The sequence below is a fragment of the Lissotriton helveticus genome, chromosome 9, assembly GCF_964261635.1.
Source record: "Lissotriton helveticus chromosome 9, aLisHel1.1, whole genome shotgun sequence".
In the NCBI taxonomy this organism is placed as follows: Eukaryota; Metazoa; Chordata; class Amphibia; order Caudata; family Salamandridae; genus Lissotriton; species Lissotriton helveticus.
In genome coordinates, this window is record NC_136070.1 from 220,443,814 (window position 1) to 220,464,576 (window position 20,763).

The 20,763-nt window shown below is 43.9% G+C and overlaps 1 long non-coding RNA gene across 1 annotated transcript in view; it reads right to left on the reverse strand.

The window, feature by feature from the left end:
- Positions 1–13,524: 13,524 nt before the first annotated feature.
- Positions 13,525–20,763, reverse strand: part of LOC144782696 (uncharacterized) — a 41,048-nt gene continuing 33,809 nt past the window's right edge. Inside the window, exons 4-5 of the long non-coding RNA XR_013601211.1 lie at positions 18,832–18,910; positions 13,525–14,104 (exon numbers count right to left, since the gene is read on the reverse strand). This is a non-coding gene — a long non-coding RNA (uncharacterized LOC144782696). The remainder of the gene's footprint in view (positions 14,105–18,831; positions 18,911–20,763) is intronic.

The following is a 20,763-nucleotide window of genomic DNA, read 5'->3' on the forward strand; positions in this document are numbered from 1 at the left end:
TCTGGAACTCCTCTTAATACGATTACATAGGGTGTTGAGGCCAGGGGAAAATTAATGCATGGCAGGGCTGGCCCAGTTTCAGGAGTTTCTACATGGGTGGGGGCCCTTGCGTTGCCCCTGTGGTTGGGTCCGATTTTGGGGATATCATGTACTTGCGGTCTAGCTACAGGTGGCCTAGGAATGATTCCTATCTCTGTCCCTTGGGAAGACCCCTGGCAGTGGGTGCTGCCATCTGTTCATGGTGTCAATGAGTTACACAAGCGTTTGCCAGCACCCTCCAGGTTAGTATGGTTAAACCTGGTGGAGATGGTCATAGGATTTGTTGCTAGGGGTTCCAGCCTGCTAGTGAGAGGGACTAGTTGTGGGATAAGAGGCTTTACTGACTCATCCCCTAGAAGAATTGCCTCTGACTTGCCCACCCATAAGTCAACCAATGTCGATAACTTATCAAACCGCTCCAATAAATTATTATGTTAGTCCTTCACAATGGTCCATAAGTGGACCTGTAGGTATACCACCAGGTTAGTCACTTAAGCTGTTTGCCTCATGCCTGCTTGTGATAGAGTCCCTGGTCTGGCTCCCCCTGGGTCACTGATCATTGCATTATCATCCAATTGTTTTTTGCGTTTGAGTCCCATGGTTATGGTAGGTTTATGTCTCCCTTTATTTCGATGAGCACCATCCGGGTTCGACTCAACAGTGTGTATCGCATAACCCTTTGTGCATGTCCTTGGGTGGTCTGTTGGTGTGACCAGGGCCAAAACAGGAGGGTAGCTTACAGAATCATAGACGGTGCACAGTGGGGCTAGCTCTGAAGTTAATGACAGGTGCCTTTCGGTCAGTTAGATTTCTGTGGCAACTACACCAATTGCCCTCTGTAGCATTCTGTCAATTGAGCTTGGTTGTAAGGAGGATACAAGTTGTGAGGGTGCTGTTTGGATGAAGAGTGTGGGTCTGAAACTTGATCCTTGGCGTACTCCACAGTTGATCTCTGTAGGTTTGGAGAGGAAGGGAGGGAGTCTGATCCTTTGAGCTCTGCCAGATAGAAAGGAGCAGATCCAGTTGAGGGTGGTTCCACATTACTGGCGTTGTGGAGCCTGGCTGCAAGAGTGCGGAGTGGTCTAGTAGGATGAGGGCCGCAGTGTGGCCCTGGTTGAGTAGCATGCGGATGTCATCGGTGGTGGAGAGGAGGGCGGTCGCTGTGCTGTGGTTGCTGTGAAATCCAGACTTGGACGAGTTGAGGATTGCGTTCTCTTCAATGAAGGTGGTCAGCTGGGCGTTGATGAATCTCTCAGTGACTTTGGCTGCAAAGGGAAGGAAAGAGATGGGCCAGTAGTTTTTCAGGTCCGTCGTGTCGGCCGAGGGTTTCTTGAGGAGGGGCTTGACCTCTGCCTGCTTCCAGTCATCTGGGAAGATGCCGGATTCGAGGGAGGCGTTGATGGTCCGGCCTAGTTCAGGTGCTATGGCGGCAGCATCGGCTCTGTGGTAGATGTGCGGTGGGCAGGGGTCCATGGGAGCACTTGGGTGGCTGTTCTTCATGGCTGTGGTAGTGTCTTCAGTGGTGGCAGGTTTCCAAGTGGTGATGGTCGGTTGGTTGTTGGAGAGTGGGGTTGTGTCTGGAGTCTGTTCGCTGAAGTTGTCGAAGAGAGCCTTGATTTTCAGGTGGAAGTAGGAGCCAAGCTTGTTGCAGAGGTCCTGAGATGGTGTGACGTCCGTGGCTTCACTGGGGTATTTGGGGAACTGCTGTATGACGTTAAATAGTTCTTTTCTGTTACTTGCGTTGGTGTGGATTTTGTTCTTGATAAAGGTACGTTTGGTGGCTCTTATACACTGGTGGTATTCATTTAAAGCGTTCCTGTGGATGTTCTGATCTTTGTAGGTTTTCCTGTTCCGCCAGAGGTTCTCAAGGCGTCTGCAGGAGCATCTGGCTTCTTGTATGTCGGTGTTGAACCAGGCGGCCTTCAGGGGGCATTGTTTGACGGTGTGGCGGAGAGGTGCGAACTTGTCAGCACAGCCGGCGATCCAGCGGTGTAGTTCTTTGGCTGTGGAGTTGGTGTTGGTCGTCACAGTGGGGTCGAGGAGGAGGGTGGTATTGAGGTGTTCCTCTATGATCTTGCTCCAGTTCCTTTGTGGCTGGCGTAGGGCGGGTTTGGGTGCGGTGATGGTGTAGAAGGCGAAGTGTACGCAGTGGTGGTCTGTCCAGAGGGGCTGTGTGGTGAGGCTGAAGTGGATGTTTGTTCCTCCTGCAAAGATGGGGACGAGCTGCTTCAGTCCGAGGTTGGCGAAGTTGTCCAGGAGAGTGGTGGAGTCTAGGGTCGCTGCGGTTGTCGAGATGGAAGTTCAGGTCTCCGATGAGAATGTAGCCCATGGAGGCAATGGCTTGGGGTGCGACGAGGTCGGCAATGGTGGTTGCGGAAGAAGCGCAAGGTTCAGGGGGTCTGTAGACTAGGGTCCCACGCAGCGTGGTTTTGAGGCAGGTTTGGATCTGGAAGTAGAGGTGCTCTGTGTTGGAGAGGGGGTCACCCGTGCTGGAGTTGGAAAGTTGGAGTTTTAAGTATATATTGAACAACAATAATGGTATCCGCAGGAAGAATAAGGCTGCATAAAGATACTGGGGCAGGAGAGCGTACAGCAGGATGTTGAAGTCACTGACCTGGTTTCTACTGCTGAATTAGATCCACAAGCTGAAGTATATCTGATGTCAGGACTCAGCCCAGGCTCTTTCGGGCTCTGATGGGCACAGACGGGCCCGCCCTTGGCCTGGGCTTCGCCTGGGCATGGTCCAAGCATGCCAAGGCGTGGCCCGCACAGCGGGAGTCCCGTAAAGTTATATGCGCTTCCGGGCACAGGAACGAAATGTTGGCACCTCCTGGTGCGTGGTACTCTGGGGGCTGGAGTCCTCTGGGAAGGCTGGCAGTATGGTAGAAGGGCCTTCTACGCAGTGGGAGCCCCACAAAGCTATATGCACCTTCGGGCGTGGGAAAGGAATGTCGGCGCTTCCTGGTGCATTGGACTCTGGGGGCTGGAGTCCTCGGGCAGGCTTGTGGTATGGCAGGAGAGGCTTCCACGCAGCTGGAGCCCCGCAAAGCTATATGTGCCTCCGTCACAGGAAAGGAAAGTCAGCACCTCCTGGTGTGCTGGACCCCAGGGCCTGGAGTCCCCCGGGCAGGCTGACAGTATGGCAGAAGGGGCTTCCGCCCAGCGGGAGCCCAGTGAAGCTATATGCACCTCCGGGCACAGGAAAGGAACATTGGCTCCTCCTGGATTGCAGCATGGCAGAAGGGGCTTCACTTTGGCACTGGATTCAAGCTAGCCTGGCTGATGAGGGGTGTTACCCCAAAACCGGTCTCAGAATGCTTGTTTCCGGTTCAGGGAAGACCTGGCTTGGCAGTTCAGACTGGACTGTTCCCATGAGGCACAGGGTCAAGACTGATTTGCATATAACTGGGTCAGAACTGAGGTGGCGAAGTGAGCTAAAGAACGATGATGGATTCAACTTAGATCTGTGACTGGTCAGTGTCTGAAAAATGTCAGTGCTCAACCCATCGCCTCCTAGTGTTTGCTTTGCTCACCCTAAGTTGGCAGAGTATGCCCAGATGTGGGTCCCTTGCTCACTTTGCCAATGGATTAATGCTAGCCTGGTTGATATGGAGTGTTGCCCTGAAACCTGTCCCAGGATGTTTGTTTCCGGTCCAGCGGGGAAAACATGGCTTGGCAGTTCGGGCTGGACTGTTCCCTTGAGCCACAGGGCCAAGACTGATTTGCATCTAGCTGTGCCTGAGCTGGGGTGACGAAGTGAGCTAAAGAATGATGATGGATCCAGCCCGGGTCTGAGACTGGGAGTGAGTGTCTGAAAGGTTTCAGCGCTCTGTCCATCATGTCACCTGGCTAGAATGAGAGGTAGCTCCCTCTCTGTTAGAGCAGCCATGGCTTGTAATGCCCTGCCCATGCAGCTGCGGAACAGCGGCGACCTCAAGCTGTTCACAAAACACTTGAAAACTCTGTTATTTAAGTGATCCTCCAGTCTGGTCTGTACATCTTTGCCTCCACTATTTGGTTACCGCGCCGGGACAATTCCGAGTAGCTGTGCGCGCTCTAAATAGAGGATAACATAACAGAACATCTCCTTGTGTTTGCTTTTTTGCCCTAAGTTGGCAGGGTATTGCCAGACATGGTTCCCTTGCTCACTTTGCCCCTGGATTCAAGCTAGCCTGGCTGATGAGAGGTGTTACCCCAAAACCGGTCCCAGGATGCTTGTTTTTGGTCCAGGGGAGACATGGTTTGGTAGTTCGGATTAGAATGTTCCCATGAGGCACAGGGCCAAGACTGACGTGCATATAGCTGTGTCTGAACTTGGGTGGCAAAGTGAGCTAAAGAATGATGATGGATTCAACCCAGATCTGTGCACTTGTTGTCTTCTTCTATTGAGCCCATAGTGATCTCGGATCATGCTCCTATTGCAACAGACCTTGATTTACTTTCGTCGCAACCCAAGTCCTCTCGCTGGCGTTTTAATAGTTCCCTTCTCACTGATCCCAACTTCTCCTCCTCTTTTTGTTCCTTTACTGACGACTTCTTTTTGCTCAATTGCAATCCTCATACTCCTCCTCATATCCTTTGGGACTCTTTTAAAGCCACTGCGAGAGGTTTCATTATAGATTTTGCATCTAAGAAGAGCAATATCTCCAGAAGCGAAAAGTCTCATTGGCTCATATAAAGTCTTTGGAATATGAATTTTATACTTCTTCAGACAAACATATCCACAGAACCTTTACGGGCAAAACTACAGTTCAATAAATCTACTACAGATAATGCATCTTCCATACTTCTTCGCAGTAGGGCTCGTTATTATGGTGGTTGGAATAAGTAAGGGAAGCTCCTAGCTAATTATCTCAAGTCACGTAAAGAGCGTACCCTCATAGAATCTATTTACTCTTTTGATAATACCCTCCTTCATAAAGATAAGGACATACTTAATCAATTCCAAACATTTTACCAGCAGCTTTATATACTAGAATCTCCTCCTACTCCTTCTCTCATTCAAACCTACTTTGATAGGCTTCCTAAACCCTCTACTTCCCATCTTAACTTCCCGGATCTTGACCTAGATATTTCACTACATGAACTTTCAGTAGCTTTGACATCCCTCACTAAAGGTAAAACGCCTGGTCCTGATGGATTCCCAGTTGAATTTTATGTACACTTTTCTGATCTCTTACTTCCTAAGCGTTTAACACTTTTTCAATCATTTTGCTCATCTGATAAGGCGGAAGGCACCTTTCCAGATGTTACCATCTGTCTTATTCCTAAAGATGGTTGTGACCCCCAATTTTGTAAAAATTATCGTCTGATTTCTTAAGTTAATGTGGACTATAAACTATTTGCTAAATTACTTCCATTACGTTTGGACCCCTTCACGACCCATCTCATTGGTAAAGAGCAATGTGGCTTTGTTAAAGGCAGTCTCACTTCCGATAACTCTCGCCTCTTTCTTAACGTGTTGAATAAAGCCTCATCTCTTCCAATTCCTTCCTGCTATCTCTGTTGATGCAGAAAAGGCTTTTGACAGGGTTGATTGGTCTTTCTTGTTTGCTTCATTGAGGTGGCATGGCTTTGGTCCCAAATGCATATCTCTTATCTCCCTCTTATATTCAGCACCCAAAGCTTCGGTACTTGTGAATGGTCAGATCTCTTCGTCCTTTACTCTACAACAAGGTGTCCGTCAAGGTTATCCTTTATCCCCGCTCCTTCTGGTCCTAGCACTGGAACCCTTTTTGTCCTCCATCCGTAACAACCCCTCCATTTTTGGCTCTCCATATGATGATAATCAACAGAAACTCTCTGCATATGCAGATTATATTCTCTTAGTTATTTCTGATCCAGAAAGATCTGTTCCCCCTTTATTATCTGAATTTGATTTATTTACACGAGTTTCGGGATATAAGATTAACTAAGACTGAAATTCTTCCTTTAACCAAAACCTGTCTTCTCCATCTTTTTTCTTCTACTGGTTTTACATGGAATAGTTCAAAAAATAAATATCTATGTATTTGGTTTTCTGATTCTATTCCTTCTTCAATTCAGCTAAATATGTCCGCCACTTTGTCCCTCATTGATAAACCATTCTCCGCTTGGAATCCTCTTTTTCTTTCCTGGTTGGGGTCGATTGGACTCAATTAAGATGATGATTGCTCAAATTCTAATATACACCTTTTCTATGTTACTTGTCCATGTTCCTGCAATTCATTTTAAGCGTATTGACTCTGCTCTCTTGAAGTTTCTTTGGAAAAACAAAAAGTCTAGAATCTCTCTTGCAGCTCTTCAAAAATCAAAGTCTAATGGCCAAGCTTAGAGATGGCTTTCATCAGAATCTTCCCCTTTTACCCCCCTTTGGCTACGTATTGAGCAAACACTACTGTTACCCTTTTCCTTTGATGAAGTTATACATTTTTCTGACAAATCTCCTCATACTTCACTTCTCTTTTAAAATCCGTGGTTTCCCCTATCACTATCACACGTGAATCTTTTTTAAATTCCCCCATTTGGTATAATTCCTTGATCCTTTTAAATAATACACCCATTTTTTGGCATGCTTGGAGAATAAGGGGTGTCATGTGGGTCAATCAACTCTTCAATGGAGTTTTACCTTGTTCCTATCCACAATTTCAACTCTTATTTCATTGTCCACGTTCCTTTTTACAGAAGTTTACTACTCTCATGGCGGTAATTCTTGACCTTTATTATTCTCGCCCATCCTCTTCTACGCCTATATCTAACTCTCCTCTTCTTGACCTTCTCATTACCCTTCCTAAAGCATCTTGTTTATAAAGTTTTTACTTCCCCCAATCCAGGCCACACTAAAACTAAACTGGAACTTTCTTGGGAAGCGGACTTTGATTTTACTTGGTCTGTTGCTCTTTGGGATAAATTATGGTCTAGATCCCTAAAAATCTCTTGTTCTACTTCTCTTACCTAATATTTATTTTATCTTTATCATCGTCTTTATTTTTCTCCTCTAACTTTGTCACGTTTTTCACCCCCCTCTGACTCAGTGTTGGACAAGTGGTACTCTTAATGCTGATCTTCATCTTTTCTTCCTCTGTCCTGTTTCTAAATTCTTGGGGAAAATGTGGTCTTATCTTACACACATCTTTTCACTTACTGTTCCTTATTCTAATTCTCTTCTCTTTTTGGGTAACCTTTCTGACTCTTTAGACCTTCCTACACATTCACATGGTCTTTTTGATCTCATGCTGGCTCTTGCATTTCATCACATATCCTCCAATTGGAAATCCCTCCTAAACATTTCCCTACAAGGTTGGTGGAATACTTTATGTCATTTTCACAGACTGGATGTTGTCTTTGCTTCCTCCTGTAAACCAATCCGTAACACTGATCTCTTCTGGTTACCTTTTACCTTATATTTGGATCGTCTAGCCTTAAAGACAACTGCGCATATCAACTCAGAAAACTTTAAATCTCTCTGAAAGATTTGACTCTCTCCCTTCTATCTCGTCATTTTTTACAGGTTCATCGTGTCACATTTTTATATTGAACATTATGTATTGCATATTTCTATAATTTATATATAAGCCGTACTTAATATTCTTAGTATTTATTGTTTATAGATTTTTAACGTACTCTTTTCTTCCCTTCTCCCCTCTCATTCCTTTCTCCAACAGCTGTTTGTTCCTTAATATGGATATCCACATTGTTTATAATTTGGTATTATGCTTGAACTTATGTTCTATACTTTCTGCTGATGTCTTTGCATGTTAACTATTTCATCAATAAAGCTTTTTTCAAACATAAAAATGAATAACTTTTTTTGTAATTCTGAAATGAGTTGAAAACTAATATTTTAATATGATCAAAACAAACACTTGGAGATTACATTACCACACATTATCATTTGTGCGCAGTAAAACTGTATTTCTTTGCAAATTTAATGGTCACTTCCAATTGGAAATGCATTGTCTGTAATGGCAGTGCACTATCAGACCATGCCTACTCCACACTACGCCACTCCACTTTACACTTCTCCTTTCTACAACACACTACTTCACTCTACAACACTCTGCTACACTTTGCACTTCCACTCTGCCACACCATGCCTCTCCACTCCACAACACTCCACTGTAAGACTATGCCATGACTTGCCATTTCACTCCTCATCCCTCCACTCTACACACCTCCACTCTGCACCACTCCACCCCACCCCATTCTACCCCACCCCATTCCAATGTACCCATACACAATCTTCCCCACTCCAATATACCCACTCCTCTTCACTACAAACTACCCGTCTACTCCGACCTATCATTCTAATCTACCATACTCTTATCCACCCAATCTACTCCATTCCAATGTACCCACTCCACCCTAATCTGCCCAGATCTACTCCACTTCAATCTACCACACTCTACTCCACTCCAATCTACCCTAGTCCACTTCATCCCAATCTCCCCCACTCCATCCACTCTGCCCTACTCCAGTCCACCCAATCTACCCCAATCCACTCTAACCTACTCCAATCCACCGAATCTATCCCACTCTACCCCACTCCAAGCTAGCCCACTCTACTCAACCCCAATCTTCCATGCTCTACTAAACCCCCTCCAATTCACTCCGATCTGTCACTACCGTCTATCACTCTGCACTCCAATCTAACCAACTCCACCCCAATCTACCCCACTCCAGTCTAGCCCAACCTAGTCCACTACAATCTGCTTCACTGTAATCTACTTTACTCCACTCTACCCCACTCAACTCCAACCTATCTTGCGCTACTCCACTCCAAACTATCCCACTTCAAACGACCCCACTCCACTCTACCCCAATCTACCCTACTTCTTTCGAATCTACCCTACTATAATCCACAGTCTACCCCACCCCAAGTACCCTGATCTGCTCCAATCTACCCCACTCCACTCCAACCTACCTCACCCAATCCCAATCTACCCTAATCCACCCAATATACCCCACTCCAAGTACCCCACTCAACTCCAATCTGCCTCATTCCCCCACTCCACTGCAATCTACTCCAATTCACTTCACTGTTTCCCAGTCTACCCTGTTCCAATCCACCCCAATATACCTCACTCAACTCTAACCAATCTATCCTGATCCACAGAACTCATATCAACAGCAATCTATCCACATCTACTCCTATCTATCCCATTCCACCCGAAACTGCCCCACTCCAATCCAATTTACCTACCTCATTCCACTCCAATTTACCCCACTGAACTCCAGTCAATCCCACCCCAATCTACCACACTCCAATATCTCCCACCCCACTATAGTTTACCCCACTCCAATAAACCCAGCTCCACTCAATCTACCTGACTCCACTTCAATCTACACCACTCTTCTCCACTCAATCTACCCCACACTACACCACTAGTAGTAGTAGTAATTCTTTATTCGATGATTAAAAAAAAAACATCATAAAAGTACAATATATTTACAAAGTTAAAAATAGAATTAAATTGCAGCTGGAGATTGTCAAGAATTACCAATACAAACAGATAAGAGTTAAGATACATGAATAAAAACCATATATTTTTTAGTTAACTCCTCTTGTGTTTCTTAACCTCACGGCAATCCTCAAAAAATTCATAATGCAATAAAGTGTCCATGGGTCATTAGCTCTTTGCAAGTAAAGTAAAGCCATTTTAGCATGCCTAAAATTTTCTTTCCTTAAAATTTGAACCAAATATTCACACCGGGGATATTTAAAAAATGGGCACAGAAGTACAAAATGAAGGGTGTCTTGCGGAGACCTATTGTCGCAGCCGCAAGCACCCTTCTGCGCAGTAGTTAATGTAAAACCTGTGGGCACCGCTAATAAGTGTGGTAGTAGGCTAAACCTGAGGCGGGTCATTAGGAATTTATCATGTGAGGTATGAATCTGGCACAAGTACGGCTCCATGCCCTCATTTTTTATGAGACTAAGTGCCGCTACAGATTGTTTGGTTGTTTCCCCTGCTGATCTGCGATTTATAAAGTGATTGGATAGTGATTTTTAAAATTTTAGTTTATCCGAGGGTAAAATAAGCTTAGGGTTGATAAACAGATCCTTACGGTCAATACTTTCAAGGGTGGTCTTGACATAATTTAGCCAGGGAATGTGTAACCCTTTGTCCCTGTGCAAGCAGTCTTCCAAAATTTGTCTACCTAAGACTGCCTCAGGATTTGACCAAGTTTTCAACCATGCCAATACAGGTCTTAAATTAATCTGGTCCTCAATAAAAGGACTCCCTAGTTCACTGTGTACAATTGCAGCTGAGGTACACCGTGGGACTTTTAGGATCCTTCACATATATTTATTTTCCTCAACTTGCAATTGCTCCACATTCACGTAACCCCAGACTTCAGACCCGTAAACTCCTCTTGCACAACCTATTGCGTTATAGAGATTCAAGATCTGTTCAGGGGACCAGCGACCCAGCCTACGGCCGTAGTTTGCTATGGCACCATTTGTGGAGATTAATTTTGAGCAACGGTTCTCCACTAGGGATCTGAATTGAGTGCCCCGTCAAACAGTAGCCCTAGGTAGGAAAAAGACTTCACCTTCTCTAATGTGTGGTTCCCTATCCTATAGGCGAACCTTTTACACGGTTTAGAGCCTGCTAGCATCACAAAGTATTTACTCAGGTTTACCGACAGGTCCAGATTCCCCATGAACTTAACAAAACCATCGATTAGGCTTTGCAGGCCCCTTGGGGTGCAGGCAAGCAGGACCGCGTCATCCGCGTATAAAAGCACCGGGATGTGACGCGATCTGACTTTTGGGCAGTCCGAGTTTAGAGCCAGCAACTCCTTCTCTAGTTTGTTGATGTAAAGCGAGAACAAAAAGGGTGCTAGGATGCAACCCTGTCGCACTCCACTTGTGCAGGGAAATGGGTCTGTGTTCCCCCCCTCCGTGTTGTAATGAACCCTAGCTGTTGTGTTCTGATGTAGTACGCTCAAGATGTTAATCAGGCCTAGGTCTATTCCCATATCCCTCATCAGGCACCATATCTTGTTCCGGTTTACATGGACGAAGGCTGCAGCCAGATCCATGAACCCCAGATACATGGCCTCATTGCTAGCTTCAGTGTATTTAGCGACCAACAAATACAAATTAAGGCATTGATCGCTTGTGGACCTAACCTGTTCTAAAACCATACTGTATGTCCGGTATTACATGGTGTTCCTCGGTCCAGTCCATAAGCCTTTGCAAAATTACCCGACCCAAAATGTTTGCTGAGACGTCGATCAGGGAAATTGGCCTATAGCATTGCGGGTTGTCCCTTTTACCCTTCTTAAAAATATGGACAATAACCGCTGTGGACCAGAAGCGGGGCAAACCCAGCTGGACGGCAGTGTTTAACACTCTAGTGAGGATGCGGGCCCAGAGATCTACTTTGCTCAGGTATAGATCAGGTGTAGTGCCATCATGGCCCGGCGCCTTATTGCGTGTGAGGCCTTGGATCCCTGCTGTTATTTCTGCAAGGGTAAACTCAATACCTGGCCCCAATTGGGCACCCCCCAGATCCATTTCTGTATCCTGAATGTGAATATATAATCCCTCAAAATGTGAGATCCACTGTTCTTCTAAAATGCACGCCCCGATCTCAGGGGTGTTGCTATCCTGGAAGCAGGGATTATTTACAATCCTCCAAAATTGGGTCATGTCCCTTTTTTCTCCTGCCTCTCAGATCTGCCCAGGCTTCTGATTGTAGCGTGGTCTTTCTTTGTTTCAGTGCTTGTTTGTATATACGTCTGCACTGAGCTGTTCTATACGAATCCCTGGGCTTAGATTTTAGACTAAGTTTTAAATCTCTCAGGGCTCGCGAGCACTTGCCATTAAACCACCTTGGCTGCAGATTATTCTTCTTGGGGACTTTTATTTTAAGTAGACCATCTACCAGCTTGGTCACTGAGCTAAATGCCCCTCTATCATCGGATCTAAGCATTCCTCTATCTGAGCCTTCCCTTGTGACATTAGGTCTTTGTAAAATGTTTCCCCATCGATTTTTGCCCATCTGAGCCGCCTTCCTTGATCTTTAACCGTCGACACATTATCCATCGGGGGATAAACTGCGAATGACCCCACTGTTTGAATGTTAAAATTAAGGGGTTGTGATCGCTGAATGCGCTCCACTCAGTCCCTACTGTACTGACCGCCTTTTTTATATGCTTTGAAACTAGGATATAGTCTGTGGGAGGAACAACATCTACCTTTAAAAGTTGGAGTAAGGGACCCATCCTCTGCTAGGCTGACCAAGTCTATTGTGTGTTCTAGGTCATAAGTCCTTAATAAATTACTAAGAACTAAACCTTCTGCAGAGTGTTCAAAGTGTGGGTCCTTCTCCATGGGGCATCGGGACCAATCTGCATTCAGGGGAAACAATGTGGGACAAAGGTGACAATTAAAGTCGCCTACAACTACCAAAGATTTTTCCATAGCCTCTTTTCTGTAATCTAGCTCCTGTTGGAGTCTATGGTCTAGTTCCAACAGTGTTGGTTTTTTTCCGTTTACAAACCCTGCATTATATAGATTAAACAATGTTAATCTGAGTCCTGGTCTTTCGTACCGTAGCGCCTGTATATATAATGTGCTGGCCACGAAGGTCACGTCCATGCTCCTTTCATGTTAAGGTCTACATATACCACCAGACCTCCAATAGCTCTACCTGAGCTAGCTTTTCACGCTGGTTCAAAAAAGCATTTATAACCGGCCATGTGGAAGGGGTTATCATCAAGTGCAAAAGTTTCTTGCAAACTGATTATCTGGAACCCCCCTATGTACTCTCTCCATTACACCACTACAATCTAACCCAACCTACCACACTCCAGTCTACCTCACTCTACCCCAATATACCCCTCTACAATCCACCCCACTTATACTCTAAACCGATCTACGGCACGCCATGCTACCCCAATATACTCAGCGCCACACTACTCTAAACTAACCTAGCTCACTCTATGCTAACCCAGTCAAACCCACTCCACGCTGCTCCAATATCCCCCATTCAGCTCTACCCCAAAGTACTCCACTCAAGTCTACCCCACATCACACCATTAAGGTTTAGCCATGCTAAACAGAAGCCACACTGTTATAAAACATGGCTAGAACACCTTACCAAAGCCAATAGCTCTCGTGTAGGCGAGACATTTGCCAATGCTTGTTGAAGTCCTGTTGCTGCTGTTGGCGCCTCTGTCATTTTATGTCACTTTGTCAACAGGCATTATAGTGAGCCATAAGAAAGGCTACAGATAGGAGGGAAACAGAGATAAGTTAAAGAAATAGAGTGAAAGTAAATGGATTATGGAGAGAGTATGGAGTAGAGGGAAAGACAGAAAAAGATGGATGGAAAGAGAAAGTGAGGCGACGAAGGAAGCATGCGGGGTTGAAAAGCTTTTCTATGGCTGCTTTCGTTTACCAGTGCGGCCCTGATCCTAAAATTAGATATAGTTAAAAGTTGCTACATTCTTTCATTTCACGATGTGCGAAGAAATTGCAGGGTCTACATATGCTTGCAAATGACTGATTGTCAAAGTTTTATTAAGTCAGTGTAATACATTTCAAATCATGGACACAACATAAATCAAAAACATGGCAGAGATAGCACAAGCCTCGTTTAATTCGACATTTCCTTATTTCACGCAGTTAACGGTAAACGATATGAGTATTTCGTAGTTATCTGGATTACGATGACGAATCCTGCTTCACAGGTGAGAGCACCTATTCTATGGCCCTGGACGGTCGCTACAGAAGCCACAGTATTGTACATCTCCATTTACTGTTTTACATTCATACCACTGGCCCAACACATTAACTTGCCTTTGGCATGATTCCGCACACTGCACATTTTTATAGCTGACGCCATTGGAGGGGGAGCAGTAATCAGACGCTCCCCCGCTGATCATGCATTGGTATGATCCATCTCCACCCGCATGACAAGGATTAATACACTGCAAGCCCCTGTAGGTGTATTCAGTGCACTGGCCATAGACAGCAACAGCACACAGAGCCAGGAGGCAGGCGACGAGAGCTAGCTTCATTTTTCCAGGTGGGGCCTTCAGCTTCTCACAGATGAGGCGCTGCGTTTTCCTAAATAAAAAAGCAAAAAGTTGATTTGATTTCTTGAAAAATTGTGCATGTCTGATGGCTGCGTTTTGAAATTATGACATATATTATGTCCCAAGTTTTACCATGCAGAAACAATGAGTGCATGGTGTGAGCCAATGATACAAAGGGTACAATTCAAGCGTTTTATTATAGTTTTTGCAGCCACAATGTCTCTAACATGTAAACTGAAGTCAAAAGAATCTGAAGACAATGCAATTTCCAAGAAGAAACATCAAAACCCCTTGATGGTGCACCTCCCAAAACCATTCAAATTACATTTCAGATGTTGGCGCAAGCCATGAAGTGTGCAAACTAGCCAGGGTACTTCATTTACAAGTAATCATGATCGTGAATATTGATGGTGGAAACATTGTCTAAGAAAAACATTTGTGATGTAGTGTGCATCACTAAGACTCTGACCTCTGTTAGTTACCAAATTCTTTCTGGTGAATGAGCAAATAATCCCTATTCATAACACCCTTCACTTCATTATATTTTTTCCTGAGCAATGGTAGCCTCAGGATGTACATTCAGAGACTCAGAATATCTCTGTTGAACAGGATTGTTCCAATTGAACTGTGGTAATCTCGTGTCTTTCGTTATGTGAACATCATTCTTAACCCATGAAACATCTGCTACCACCATGTTGAACCAGCAAAATGTACATTAGCAAATCATTTAAGTACCCAGATCTTCACTGATCTTTCAGCTTCCCAGAAATATCTTACGTTGTGAGTTTGATTTGTAAAAGAATAAGTGCTGTGATCCAATGTTGTACTCAGAAGCTCACAACCACTGTTGGCCAAAACTAAGACAACTTATTCTTGATTGCACCTCATGCCCTTTTCATCCATCATCCTACACTCCCTCCGCTCTAATCTCAGTCTTGCACATTCTTTTTTTATCCCCGTCTTATCCGTTTGTCACTGTTTTCCCATCTTTTTCTTCCTTTTTGATGTCTACTTCCTATCTTTTTTTCTGGTTTAAAGGATGATCGTGAAAAACAGGACCTAGTAATCGAAATTGAATGCTAGTAGGCCCCACCTGCAATAACTGGCTCAAGTTAGACATTGGCCTCTCACTACTATGTAAATGTGTAAATGTAAATGTATGTATACTTGTAAAGCGCACTATCACCTTTCAGGCATCCTGGCGCTGTATACCGCTGTGGAACCCTTACTGGCTTTCCCTGTGAGACGCCCCCTACTGGGCACCCCCAAGGTGAAGCCAGGCATCCTAGCGCTTTCGAGGCCGTTGTGGAGATTAAGCAAGCTATTGCCCAGAGTTGCAGAGTGGGATCCATGATTAGAGTAGGCACCGAGGCGAGAATTATCAAGTCCGTGGACATTGAGCCCAAGACCCTGCCGCGACGGGAATTGAACCCTTGTCCCGGCGCAAGACCTCTGCCTCAGGGTCTGCCGCTCTAATCGGTGAGCCACACTTCACTACTAGTGGACAGTAATTCCAGATGTGCCCTATGTTTTGTTGTGTTATGCTAGGTTATGCAGATTTATAGAGTGCACTATCACCCAGGAGGTTATCTTGGTGTTGAGTAGGTGTGAGTCTAGCCAGTTACTTCCCTTACCAGTTAAATCAGGAATGAAATGTAGAGTGGTAAACGCACATTTACAATTTCAACCTCCTTGGACATTTCAGCAAAAAAAAAAAAAGTCAAAACAAATGTCAGAAAACTACCAAAACATGTGAGATTAGCATGGTAATCAGGTGTGATAATTGCCCATTTCATAGGGCACAGAAACCACAAAACCCAGGATACTACAGAATTCATGTATCCTGAAATTACTGATACCTAAAAAAATCTATAAATTGTGGTAGAAGAATACTAATGCAGTACTCTAGGCATACTTTTAATCACATTGATACATACCGATACACGTTGTCACCCTGTCTCGAATCTGCATGAAACTTTCCAATCAATTAGCTTTGTTGTGTGATGTTAAGGTGGGTATGTGGCTTTGCTTTGCCATATTAAGGTACATGCAGATCCGTATGGGGGAAAAGGTAAAGGAAAGGAGTAATATAATGTATTCTTTAAGGAATTGTGCTCTCCGCTATGGAAAAAATGGTTCAAAGTAATCGCACCGAACTTGGACTGAAACTTGGATTTAACTCTGCTAATGCCATTTTGTGGTTAGGTGTAAATACATTCAGTAGTATTTGACCGGAATCCATATGGCTTTGGAAGGCTCCGATGGGATAGAGCAAAACTTGTTTGCCCATTTCCAGTTACACCCACAGTATTTCAACAATGCACAGTAAACATAAAACGACTGATATTCCCTTCTTTTTCCATATGGTCCTACGCTATTTTAAATTCGAGACACTGAACCTCCAAAAATCCACATTGTTCTAAAAATCTTTGGATACTTATGATGTATAAATACATTTTGTGATAATGTAATCATGCTGAGTTTGGAGGATTCTTTTTGTTTTGTAAACTAGTTCTGGGAGTACGAATCCTTCCGTATTACTCTCCCTCCCTTTATCTGAACGCAGGAGCAGTGACCAGTGCAAGCTTTATTCGTTGCACATTTTTCCCACGAGTCCTGGCAGTGGTGTTAGGTCCTTTATTACTTTCAGAAATAAAGGGTACACCCGAAACAGACAACAGATTCAAATGCCCCCATCCTGCCCCCCCATCTGCGGAAAACCGAGGAAACTCACTTGTGCAGATTTGTACAGGGTAGAATTTGACATGGTGAAGTCAAAACTGAGTTGTAAATCTTCCCTGGAACAAAATGTCTAAATCACACAACATTCTTAAACAAAGATTGTGTAAAAGGTTAGGAAGTAAATCTGAATTTGGAGAATGTTTTGTCACTATTGTCACGCTACACCATACGAGAGTAGCCCGAAAAATAAAATACACCCACTGTGAAATAGCAGTGAACAAGTGAATAAAGCAAGCAAGCAAGCACACTAGTCATTCAAGGCATAGCTGCCCCTCCCTAAGAGAATTATGAACTGTTATTTCCATCTGTCCCACGTTCAGCCTGTTTTCTTTCTTTCCGCAATTCTCTTGTTTAGTATTTTTCTTTCAGTCTTTTTTCCTTCCTGATGTCCATTCGTGTCTGTTCTTTTATCCATCAATTCATAAATCCATCCATCCATCCTTTTTCCCTTTTTCATCCATCCATCCATCCCTTCATCTATTTATATATCCTTCCTTCCATCTGTTCATTCCTCTCCCCATCAATTCATCCATCCAACCTTTTTTCTTTAAATCTTTCCATCTTTCTTTGTATCTATGCATCTATCCATCCTTCTCTCCATGCATCCATCATCAGTCCACCTTTTTCTCCCTCCATATCCCTTGCCATCCATCCATCGCTGCCTCTACCCATCACCCTCTCCAACCATCTCATTCAAATGTCCTACCCTCTAGCCATTAATTCTTACAACAATCCATCTATCTCTCAGCCCCCCTCTTTCTTTATGCACTATTATTTCATTTGTTCTCACGCAACTGCCTCTTCATTCTATGATCTTTACAGTCGTATTTTTTGAGCTTCCGCTTGGAGACCAGTCTTCATTCAAAGTCAAAGGAGCAGTAAAAAAAAATGTTGATTTTTTATGTTAAACAGAACTGCCTGTGGCAAACACTGCTCAAGCTGCTAAAGTTGGGGGTTCGTCACACCCCGACTCGCTGGACAAAGGCATTAATAACCTGATAACTTGAGTTTAGGGTGTTAATTATTTGAGACTTCCCCACACCAATGTGCTTTTTAGCTATTCAGAAGATGAGGCAGTGATTTTCTCTTGGGGTTTCTGGACTGTGCTCTCTACAACTCATGCATTAAGTCAGATATTTTCCAGGTCTGTGTATGTGATACAGACAATGCAATTTCTGTGAGAACAAATGTCCATCATGATATGGCCCCAAGTCACAAATCCTACTATGGGTGCAAAGTCCTGTTTGTACTCAAATCAAGATTGCAAGTCTGGCACATATTGTACCAACTCTGGTGCTTGACTCTGCGACTAGTGGCAAGGGAAACCTACCACAAATTGCAGGCGCAAATTGCACAAAAATATTGTTTCGCACCCTGTAGTTGTCAGAGTACTAGGAGTAGCATAAAAACAGTGAAGGGCTGAGCCTGTAATGTTTATCTGGATAGAATAATGGTGTAATCGACAATATCGAACACAGCGAAGTGGTCGCGAAGGACAAGGGATTATGATGATTGGCTGTGGTGGGTAGAGTTATTGAAAATGGGAAGGGGTAGGAATGTCTTTGGAATGGCACGTGTTGCAGTATGATTGGTGAGGAGTAATCAGATTAGGCGTAGTGAAAGATAGTAAAGTGGTTGAATTCCAGATGAGCAAGACTTTTTGAGAAGGGGCATTATGGGACAGAGTGAGTGTCTTTTCTTATGCTGTAGGATTCAATGCCCAATATCCTGCTGGGACACAAGTGCGGCAAAAATCAAGGTGACATTTGACATCTCGTTGGATGTTTGCGTGCTGAGCACACAGTTGCTTAAAATACCAAATAAATCATCAATGTACTATTTTTGGAATATATAGATTTGCATTTAAATGATTACCCAACACGGGTTCAGATGCAAGGAATTAGCACTGAACTAACTTATGCACAGTCGTCTGACCAAGGTTAACTGTTAAACAGGATTCAAATGGTCTCGAAAGCTAATCCTTCAAGCATTAAACTGTGTCAAAATATAACTTACTTATAAGGGGGCAGATGAGATGTCCGAAGATTTTCTCAGATGCCCGAAGATCTTCTTAAACTGGTCTCTTCTAAAATTTCTACATGTACAAATGACAAAGCAAATGTGTTTCAGTGAATGACATTTTAAATTCAAGCAACTCTGCTACTAAAGCTCACAGTCATAGAACAGAAATATTTTGAAACTATGTGAGCACTGGAGTCCTCGTTTACATCAAATTCATGTTTTTGTTCTCTCCAGTTTATCCCAAGGACAGTTGTGCACCATATAACATCTGACAGTAGCCATTCACAGGTCGAAAGGCCTGGGACTGGTGACATCCTGCTCCAGTAGGCTCCCAAAGACACAACATAACTGATCCCTGTCTCACTCAAACTCTCAGGGCCTCATTTATGAGAAATGACGCATCGCTGCGTGAAAGCAGCGATGAGTCACTTCTCAGTGCGCACTCCTTGCGTCATGATTGATGAGTCATATTTATAATATGACGCATCATTTCGCATGGAGTTACAGATACGTCAGTATTTCTGACATATCTGTAGGCGCAAAAGTGACGCATTGCTGGTGTGTGTCACAAAAGTGACGCAACTCCAGCAATGTGTACTTTCATATGGGCAAGTCCCATGTTGTTTGTGCATGCGTCAGTCTTACGCCTGCCATGAAGCAGGCATAAGATTTTGACGCATTAACGGCCAAGAAATGGCGCAGTGAAATCTTACAGATTTCACTGCGTCACTTCCATGACCCTTTCTTGCGTCAAAACGCCTCCCTTGCATACATTATACCTGGCGCAGGGGTTTACAAAGTGACGCATCTACCTAGATGCGTCACTTTGTAAATATGGCGCAACAAGGTGCATTTTTTACGCCACTGGTGCGTCACAAAAAGTGTCGCACCAGCGGCGTAAAAGTGACGCACAGCCTGATAAATGAGGCCCTCCGCTTCCTAGGATTTGCCTCGGAGAGGCTAAGGTCTGGTCATTATGGTTTCTTTGCCGTTCATGATCCAGTAGATGAGGAGTAGCAAGGGCAGTGAAGGGGGCACAAATCGCCAAGCTAGGGAAAGCAGCGACTGATAAATCAATGACCATACAGCACACAATGAATGCAAACAGGAGGGATTTTTAGTGACCATTATTTTGATATTCAGTTGCTAATATCAATACTTTACAATGTGCTAAAGCTTATGATTCTTTGTCATTTGTATATTATATGAACAGGTAGGAGCTCCTCAGTGTAAATTTCTTCAGTGTCCTTAACACCTCTAAGGACCTGATAATTAGTGCCTGGAGGGAAGTTGATAATTATTGCACCCAATTAAATCCAACTTCCTGGCATTTGTAACGAATTGAATACATAGCGTGCACCTATTCTGAGTTTCTGGGGGAGTAACTTTGACTTTGGAGCCTCCTGCTGCAGCATCTGCATGTCATTATGACACTTTCACACTAAAGTTGACTTGCTGAAATTCCACGAGGAATGCAGACTTTATCACACCTGGTAATTACGGCGTGTGGTAAACGTCACAGAGTTCAGTTTTATGACATCTGTGCAAACGGGTTTGTGCAGGGATCTGAAAAATAGGGACCACTAAAAATCAGGTCCTAAATCATTTATATAGTTCTATTCCAATGGGTATTCTACTTTATTTAAAACTTTCAACAATGAAATTGAAAGCTCTCCAAATAAATGGCAAGATCTTAAAATACCACAGGAAAATAAGCCAAATAATACAGATAACATTTTGCCAATTGCCACTCGGTTTTGTTACCATCACATTGACTAAGGTTCCTGACAAAGCGAGAGAACCATGCAGGTGATTGGGAAGTGGTATAGAATAGTAATATCTTGATAGAATACAACCATTTCAATCAGTTTAAAGAAAATGCTTATACAAATTTCACATAGTAGAATGTAATGTTGATAATGTTCA